This window comes from Carettochelys insculpta, chromosome 2 (assembly GCF_033958435.1).
Source record: "Carettochelys insculpta isolate YL-2023 chromosome 2, ASM3395843v1, whole genome shotgun sequence".
Classification (NCBI taxonomy): domain Eukaryota; kingdom Metazoa; phylum Chordata; order Testudines; family Carettochelyidae; genus Carettochelys; species Carettochelys insculpta.
In genome coordinates this window covers 93,841,838-93,849,754 of record NC_134138.1, presented here as the reverse complement: position 1 = coordinate 93,849,754, position 7,917 = coordinate 93,841,838, and positions in this window count along the sequence as shown.

Sequence of the window (7,917 nt, the reverse complement as noted above, 5' to 3'; positions counted from 1 at the left end):
GAAACAGGCTGGATGAGGTTGTACAGAGACTGAACAATGAGCAAACCCCTACGGGCAGTCCAATCAGCAGAGGATTCTTCCCTGCAGGGAAAAATTCCTCAAACTTCGGCTGCACCACTCAAGGACTCCAAATCTAATCCTGGAGATACTGTTGTAATTAAACACCCTAGCCTGTGAACACAGACTCATGTACTGCACTCATACAAAGGTGGGGGTGTGAACTGCTTTAGACCCTAAAAGGGAACCAATAACCATTACCAAGGCTTGGATCACATCCAAGACCGGCTGACCTTGTGTTTTCTCTCCAGAAAAGAAGGAACCACCTGGAATGCACACCTCCCTGGGAGGAAGCAAGGCAATGGCCACCTGTAACATCAGTACACACCAAAGAACTTTAATGTACATAATATATGCATGCTGCTAGATGCCATATTAATACTAATTGACTCTTAGTAATTGCTATAGGCCTAGTTGTGTTGTAGCTACCTTCAACCCAGATGACAGCATGGCACCTCAACTCCTCGTCATCTTCCTGACAACCTCGCTGACCTTTGCCACGCCTAAGCATCCCCTCAGGCATGCCATCCAGTCCATCGTCTCCACCGCTGGTGCCACGGATTGCTGGATGTGTACCCTGCTGAACTCCTCTACCACATTGGGAATTAAGTTTGTCCCTCTGAACCTGAATGATTGGTGGGAAGTTCTGGTTCTGGTTTTGTTATTGTACCCCATAACGGGATGAGGCTTGCTGGGATTTGAGTCCCTGACAACCTTGTTGTCCCGGGTGCTGGGAGGGTGGAACTGAATGTCTTGCTTGTAATTCCTCGGAGTGGAAGCCATCGCGTGCGAGGAAGCTCCAAGGTTAAGCTGGGCCCTTCTGTCCCGTCCTCCTAGCCAAGTTGGTGTGGGTAGAGGTAACCGGTTTAAACTTTCGTGGAACTGAGTGTCTTGCTTGTAATTCCTCGGAGTGGAAGCCATCGCGTGCGAGGAAGCTCCAAGGTTAAGCTGGGCCCTTCTGTCCCGTCCTCCCACCCACGCTGGTGTGGGTAGAAGTAACCGGTTTGAACTTTCTGGATTATACCATAATTCCCATCTGCCTTCCTGTCTAATTGTTCTCTGTCTGAGTGTCAGCAAGGGATGGGTGGGTCTCAAAGTATGTAGTCCTGGCCCAACAAGGAGGATTTTGTGCTGTAATTAACCAATCTTGCTGCTTTTAGGTAAACACTCAGAACAGATTAAACAGGATGTATCTGCCATCAAAGATGCAGTTAAAATCTTACATGCTGTAACTATCTCATGGTTAAAATGGTTAGCTCAACAATTAGAATTTTCTCTTACTCCATTCCTGCATTCTATTGTAACCACTATTTTGATTGTTCTTATCAGTGTAGTTGTGTTTTGTATAACACTGTGCATTGTCAGGAGACTAATTGACGTGACTATCTCCTCCACGCAAATCCGATACATGGAGCTGACAAGTGATCCTAGCCAGTTCCGCAATTCCCCACATACTGATCGGATCATTGGGCACTTTTAGACTTCCCCCAAGGAGGGCAAAAGGTGCTGGCATCACCGCCACCTTGCGTTCTGGGATGTAGTGTGGTGCATCAGGGGGTGGAATGTAGCCAGACAGAGTCTCCCCCTTACAAGCCAGCTTGCTCTTTGCCCCCCCCCACTGAGGAGGACACAGGGCACGGAAATGGCTGCTGACAGCATAGTCTTTGATGCCCTCATTGAGGCCCAGATATGCTGGCTTATCGTGACCCTGAGAAGCACAAAGTACAGCTAGAAGGCTAACAGGCCAGACTGTCAACATGAGAGGGGGGGGTGGAACCCTCAAGAAATCACCCCAGCTGGCATTGATCAATATGATGCACACACACAATCACTCAGAAGGGGACGTGCCCCGCCCGCACAAAAGAATGTCCTGTACTCCTAAATTGTTTATCTCTTGTCTTACAAGTGCAAACTAAGTAGAAATGCCCTTGTAACAAACTGGAGTCACAAAGACAAACCAGTATGATCTGGCACCATAGATAAGAAAGAGAATACGTAACCCAAAAGGGGGTATAAAAGATGGGTCCAGCAGAACTCTAACTTTGAGTGCATTCGACCAACTACCTGCTGGTCGGGTCAGGTGATTGCCTCCCGAGGTCCACAACTGGGGACGCCCAACCTCGTATTCGTCTTTCCGCGGAATTGAGTGACCGATCCGGCTTGGCTACGCTGGTATCGAGAGACGCAGAGAGGGTAAGATACACCCATGCTAGGTCTCTGACTTTTTTTTGTGCACAGCTAAAGAATTAGAGCTCTGTAACTAGATGTCATTGTGCCAAGATATCATTGTGTTAGATGATAACAGATATCTTTGTATTGGATTGTAACGTAACTTGTCAACACCTGTACTTTGCTAGCATATAAGAAGTAAACAATAGCCTTTTGTAACCGCACGCTTATAACTGTAGCTTAAATAAACTTGTAACTAGTTAAGCTCTGAGCCTAAATATTTTGTTAACCCTTTTGTCACTGCAACACAGCCGGCACAACAAAAGAACTTTAACCGTTTGGTTACTACAGCCTGGCCGTGGGTGAGTGTGCTAGGAGCTGCCTGCTCTAACAGTAAAAAACTGGGTTGCTTAGGACCCAGGGGAGTCCGTCAGCCTGTCTTGGCTGTTTGCAGCGATGAGCTCTCTGCTCTTGTAGTTTTAAACTTGGATGATAACAAGGGCATAGTTGGTACCTCACCGCACATTACCTGGCCACCGGCTAACAGAGTTCCACAGCCACCTTTCCTCGCCCCACTCCCCTAGCACCAAGCGCTCCCACCAGTCAGTGCTGCTGGGGTGCGTCCAGAGGCGTCGGGGCACCCAGTGGTGTCCTGGTGGAGGGAGCCCTGTGGCCCTGGGGGGACCTTGCAGCCACCCGATGAGCTCGGGTGCAGCTGCGGCGAGGGTGCACAGCACTGCCAGCAGGGCTTCCATGATGAGGGCGTCCTCCTGCAGGAGCTGTCACTGGGTCTCCATGGTGGGCATGAGGGGGCTCTGCTAGGGTGGGACAAGCTGGGCAGGACTCGGCTCGTGCAGAGGGGAAGGCGGAGGGAGGGGCCCTTTAAAGGAGGTGACTGGCTGCAGCCCCGGAAGGGCTTGTCGGCCACGGGACCCCATCTGCAGCGTTTCCTGCCTCCCTTTTTCAAAAGAGGGCTTGAGCTGTGTGGACGCTCTCTTTCGAAAGATCTCAATGGCACTTCGAAAGAGCAGATTGGAATCCTGATCTGAAAAATGGCGGCGGGGGACCTCTTTCGATGGCCACTTTTTCGAAAGCCGAACTTCGATTTTTGCCCTTTTTAAAGGGCGCTTACGTGTAGACACAGCTTACACGTGGATGGGATCAGGTCATGGATGAAGCTAGCTGGCTGAGGCTTGGTCCAGAGAAGACTGAGGTGATGTAAGTTGGTTGGGAGAAAAAAGGTGAAAGAGATGGCAGAGAATATAACAATTTTTCACTGAGGTTTTTATCTACATGGTCTATGGAAGAGCAAAACCTGAGTCCAGGTGGACTCAGATGTTGTAAGAATAAGTTGCAGCTCTGGCAACATCCCTTTCTTTTGGACATAGACTTGTTATGCAAGTCTTTTGTCAACTCTGGGTAATACTGCTGCAGTGTACTCGATGGAACAGCCTCTCATTGAGCTAGTTGAAACTGAAGCTGTTGCAGAATGACGAGGCTTGTTTGTTATGAGCTACATCTTGCTTGGCACACATCACACCTGTGTTTTGGGATCTGCCCTAACTACCCCGTAAGTAGCTGATAGAATTTAAAAGGTTGGTTTTTGACTGTTAGAGATCTAAATGGACTAGGGTAAACTATTTGAGAGACTTCATCTTCCAGACCATCCTGCTTCAGGTGAGAATAGTGAGGTGCCTGCATTAGCAAGTATTCATGAGCGTATAAAATCGATTCCTGTCTGCTTGCACATACCTGCCTACCAATGATCTGTGCAATGCAATCACCCTCTCTCATCACTATGTGATGAGTTGAAAGGACCATACTGCTGCCAGGGCTTTCAGAGTGTAATTATGGAATAAAAAAACACAGCTAAGGGTTGAGTAGGCTACCTCAAGTAATGAATCAATTGCTTCATTTCTTTAGGAGAGTGATATTATTAGCTAAAGCCAGTCCTGCACAGAGAAGGACTTAAATACTGCACTTTGGTTGTGGATCTTGCTGGGGATTGGTACACAGAGTTCTGCTGAGCTTGCTGTCCCAGGAAAACTTTAGAATCAGCTCCACATGTACTGTGGTTACTTTCCAGATTATCCTGTGCAAATTTCCCTTGCCTGCCATTCCTCCAATATCAATGTAAACATTGAGAGAGTATTGTAATTATCATACACTTGGCTCTTAACACAGCCTTATCCACACACTAATTGTGAGAGTCATGGATAAAACTAGGACTGGGGAGAGCATCGCCCTTTAGTAATTCCAGTGCCTGTCAGCCTGTGGAGGTTACTTCATATGCTAGGGGTGTAATCCAGGAAACATGGTTACAGGCTCAGAATTTGAGTTCTAAAGCAGGATGACAGCAAGGGCATATGAACACTTAGGCTTGATTGATCATTGCTCCTGGACCTGTCTGACCTGGAAAAATTCCATAGATGTGCAGTAACACATTTTTAAAAAAGATCATGATATCTCTGCCAGTCCAGGTCACTAGCAGCTTTCAGTATGTAGCTGATGATGCTGTCAGTTCACATCAGTCTTCAGTCCCCCATAGGTCTCTCTCATTTCATTAGGACATACATAGGATGTGTAGATTATTACTCTGTGTTCCTCACCATTGAGGTCATACAACAGACAAAAAATGGGCTCTGTGTAATTGTTCAGTTCTCTAATATCAATAAACTTATTTCATCCAATTGCCCTATTTATAGAACAGACACTCACAGTTCAAATTTTCAGATAATTTTTGACAAGATACATCACCGCGCAGGTATATGTTACACATTCTGCACAGGAGCAAGGGCACAATTAATTTTCACTATACCCGTGTCTACACTAGCCCCAAACTTCGAAATGGCCACGCAAATGGCTGTTTTAAAGTTTACTAATGAAGTGCTGAAATGCATATTCAGCGCTTCATTAGCATGTGGGTAGCCACGGTACTTCGAAAGTGACGCACCTCACCGCCGCGTGGCTCATCCAATGGGGCTCCTTTTCGAAAGGACCCCACCTACTTTGAAGTCCCCTTATTCCCATCAGCTCATGGGAATAAGGGGACTTCGAAGTAGGCGGGGTCCTTTCGAAAAGGAGCCCCATCGGGACGAGCCGCGCGGCGGCAAGGTGCATCAGTTTCGAAGTGCTGCGGCCACCCGCATGCTAATGAAGTGCTGAATATGCATTTCAGCACTTCATTAGTAAACTTTAAAACAGCCATTTGTGTGGCCATTTCGAAGTTTGGGGCTAGTGTAGACATAGCCTGTGTCTTACTAGAAGGACAATGTACAAGTCTTGAATGATAATTTGTATATCTACATTTCCATTGTTACAAACTCAATTTTGTTTGTTAGCACCATTTTGATAGACTATCCATTACCTTCCCTCCCGTCTTTTTGTCTCCAGTTTGGACCAAAAGTCCAAGAAATGCTAAAAAACGGGGAAAAAAGTCAAACAATTAAAGATCACTAACACTGAATGACTTTGCCCTGGTAATACAATGGATATTCTAAAGAGTATCAGAAAAAAATATAAGAAGCCAGTGTTTTTGGTTTGGACTTCATTTGGGTTGTAATGGATGCCTTGATGGGACACTGATCACCTGACGTGAGGACTTTGAGGCTGACCATGTTTGTCACAGGACAGAGGGGAATGGGTGTGATAAAGGACCAGGTCTTCTCTTAGATGGCATGTCAAACAGAACAGGAGTCAAAACTAAGCAGGAGAAGAAAGAAAGGGGTCTGGGAGTGAGAACTTGGGACCCCTGAAAGGACTCTGATGAGAGGAATTCAGTACAGATATGTATTATATTGTCTAGATCTATCTATATATATCTTGTGTGATTGTGGGTAAAGTGTGTTGAATTTATGTGTTTCTCCACAAAGCCTGTGCATTACCTCTGTCAACTGTTCGTGGAGGGGTTTTACCTGTAAGGGTGTGTTTGAGGGACTGGGGTTTCTTGGTGGATTAGTGGTGGTCCTGTGCCGCTGGGCACCTGGCCTGCAGTGTCTCAGTCCCTAGAAACAACATCAGACAGAAAACATGCCTGAAAGGCCTGAGTGAGCCATTGCAGACAGAACCTACCCAGCCTCCGAGAAGCTTAAATGCACATCGATTCACCTCATAGGTCCAAGCACAGCTACCCAATGAGTAGCCATGAGGGGAGCTCGGGGACAACTGTGAAACCTTACTCGCAGGAAGTAGGCTGCTTGTGGATCAGATTGAGTTGCTCATTCTATGTTTTCTGGTTACTTCTAATTCAAGCCCAGGGTGTGTGAGGATAGCCAATTGTTTGTGAGCATGTTGCTGTGATGCACGGTCAAGAAAGGGTTAATCATTCTGTGCAATAAATTGCCCAAATTCAGCCTTAAAGGACATGCCAGTACATAATGTTTGTGTGTTTTCATGCATGCTGTTAGAGGTTAACAATGTAACCGGATGATTCCTGTCTGTGCTGTATTCATCTCTTGTTGAAGTGTATAGGAAATCAGCTGTGAATGATAATCATCCTATGCTAATACATATAGCCAGTGTTTTTCTGCCAAAAAAAAAAAAGCAAGGGGAATGAGTACTCAGCTGTCTCCCTTCCCCATACCAGCAGCTAGTCCTACAGCTGGGGCTGCCGAGATGCCAGTACTCAGTACTGGAAAGTACTGGCACAAAAAAGCACACTATAACACATATAGCTAATTACCCGTGATGCTTGACAGACAGGTCTAATTCTCCAGGATCACTTATTGTTCACCCAGGACTGAATGGTCAAGAGGCTGATGGAAAAATCCGCATAAAGACCCTTTGGACCTGATCCTTTTTATCTCGTATTTATTTGTATTCTCAATGGGAAAAGCTTTAAGTTGCTTGATTGAGATCCCCGGATACCCTGGTACCACAAAAATGAACATTGAATTGATGACTCTGGACTGATGCTGTAAGAACTATTTGCAACTACGATGATCTCCTCTATTAATCTCAGCACTGTATTTATGACTGCTACAAAACTGTCTTTAGACCAGTGCTCTCTCTCTCTCCTTCCTTTTAAAATAAATATCAGTATAGTTATTAAGAATTGGCTACACGTGTGTATTTGGGGTAAGATCTGAAATATTCATTAACCTCAGGACTGTTGTATCTGATCCATTTGAATTGGTGAACTTTGTTATGTGTTTAATAAGATCTGCAGTCATCCTCATCACATGTGACTTGGGTTTCTGGATAGTGCCCTAATGCTGGGTTGCTTTAAGGGAACTGTGTTATTAGCTTCTGGCTAGCCAGTAAGATATTGCAGAAGTTGTCTCATGTGGACTTAGTAAATACAAGTATTGAAAAAGCCACCAGCTTTGGGGAGTGGCTCCCCCTTCTTTACTTTATTACGGCCAAACAGCAACCTCAGATGGCTTCCCTGGGACTATGGTCACAGTTGCAGTAGGTGAAATCTGCTTTCTTTGAAGAGTAGCCAACCATATAGGACAAGACTAACTGCAATGGGGTAAACAAACCCTACACTGGCTTTGAAATGATTAAAAGGCAATATTGGGCCCAGGGAAGCCCTGATCCGCCAGAACTGCCAAGCATGCTCTGACTGTTAGAACAGGTTAAACCCAGACAAAGGGTGGTGGACTAGTACAGGAGAGAGGAAACCTTCTGCAGGAAGTCAGAAAAAGGAGAGGGCTGAGCATGAGAAGCAGCTACAGATCAGGTAAGTCT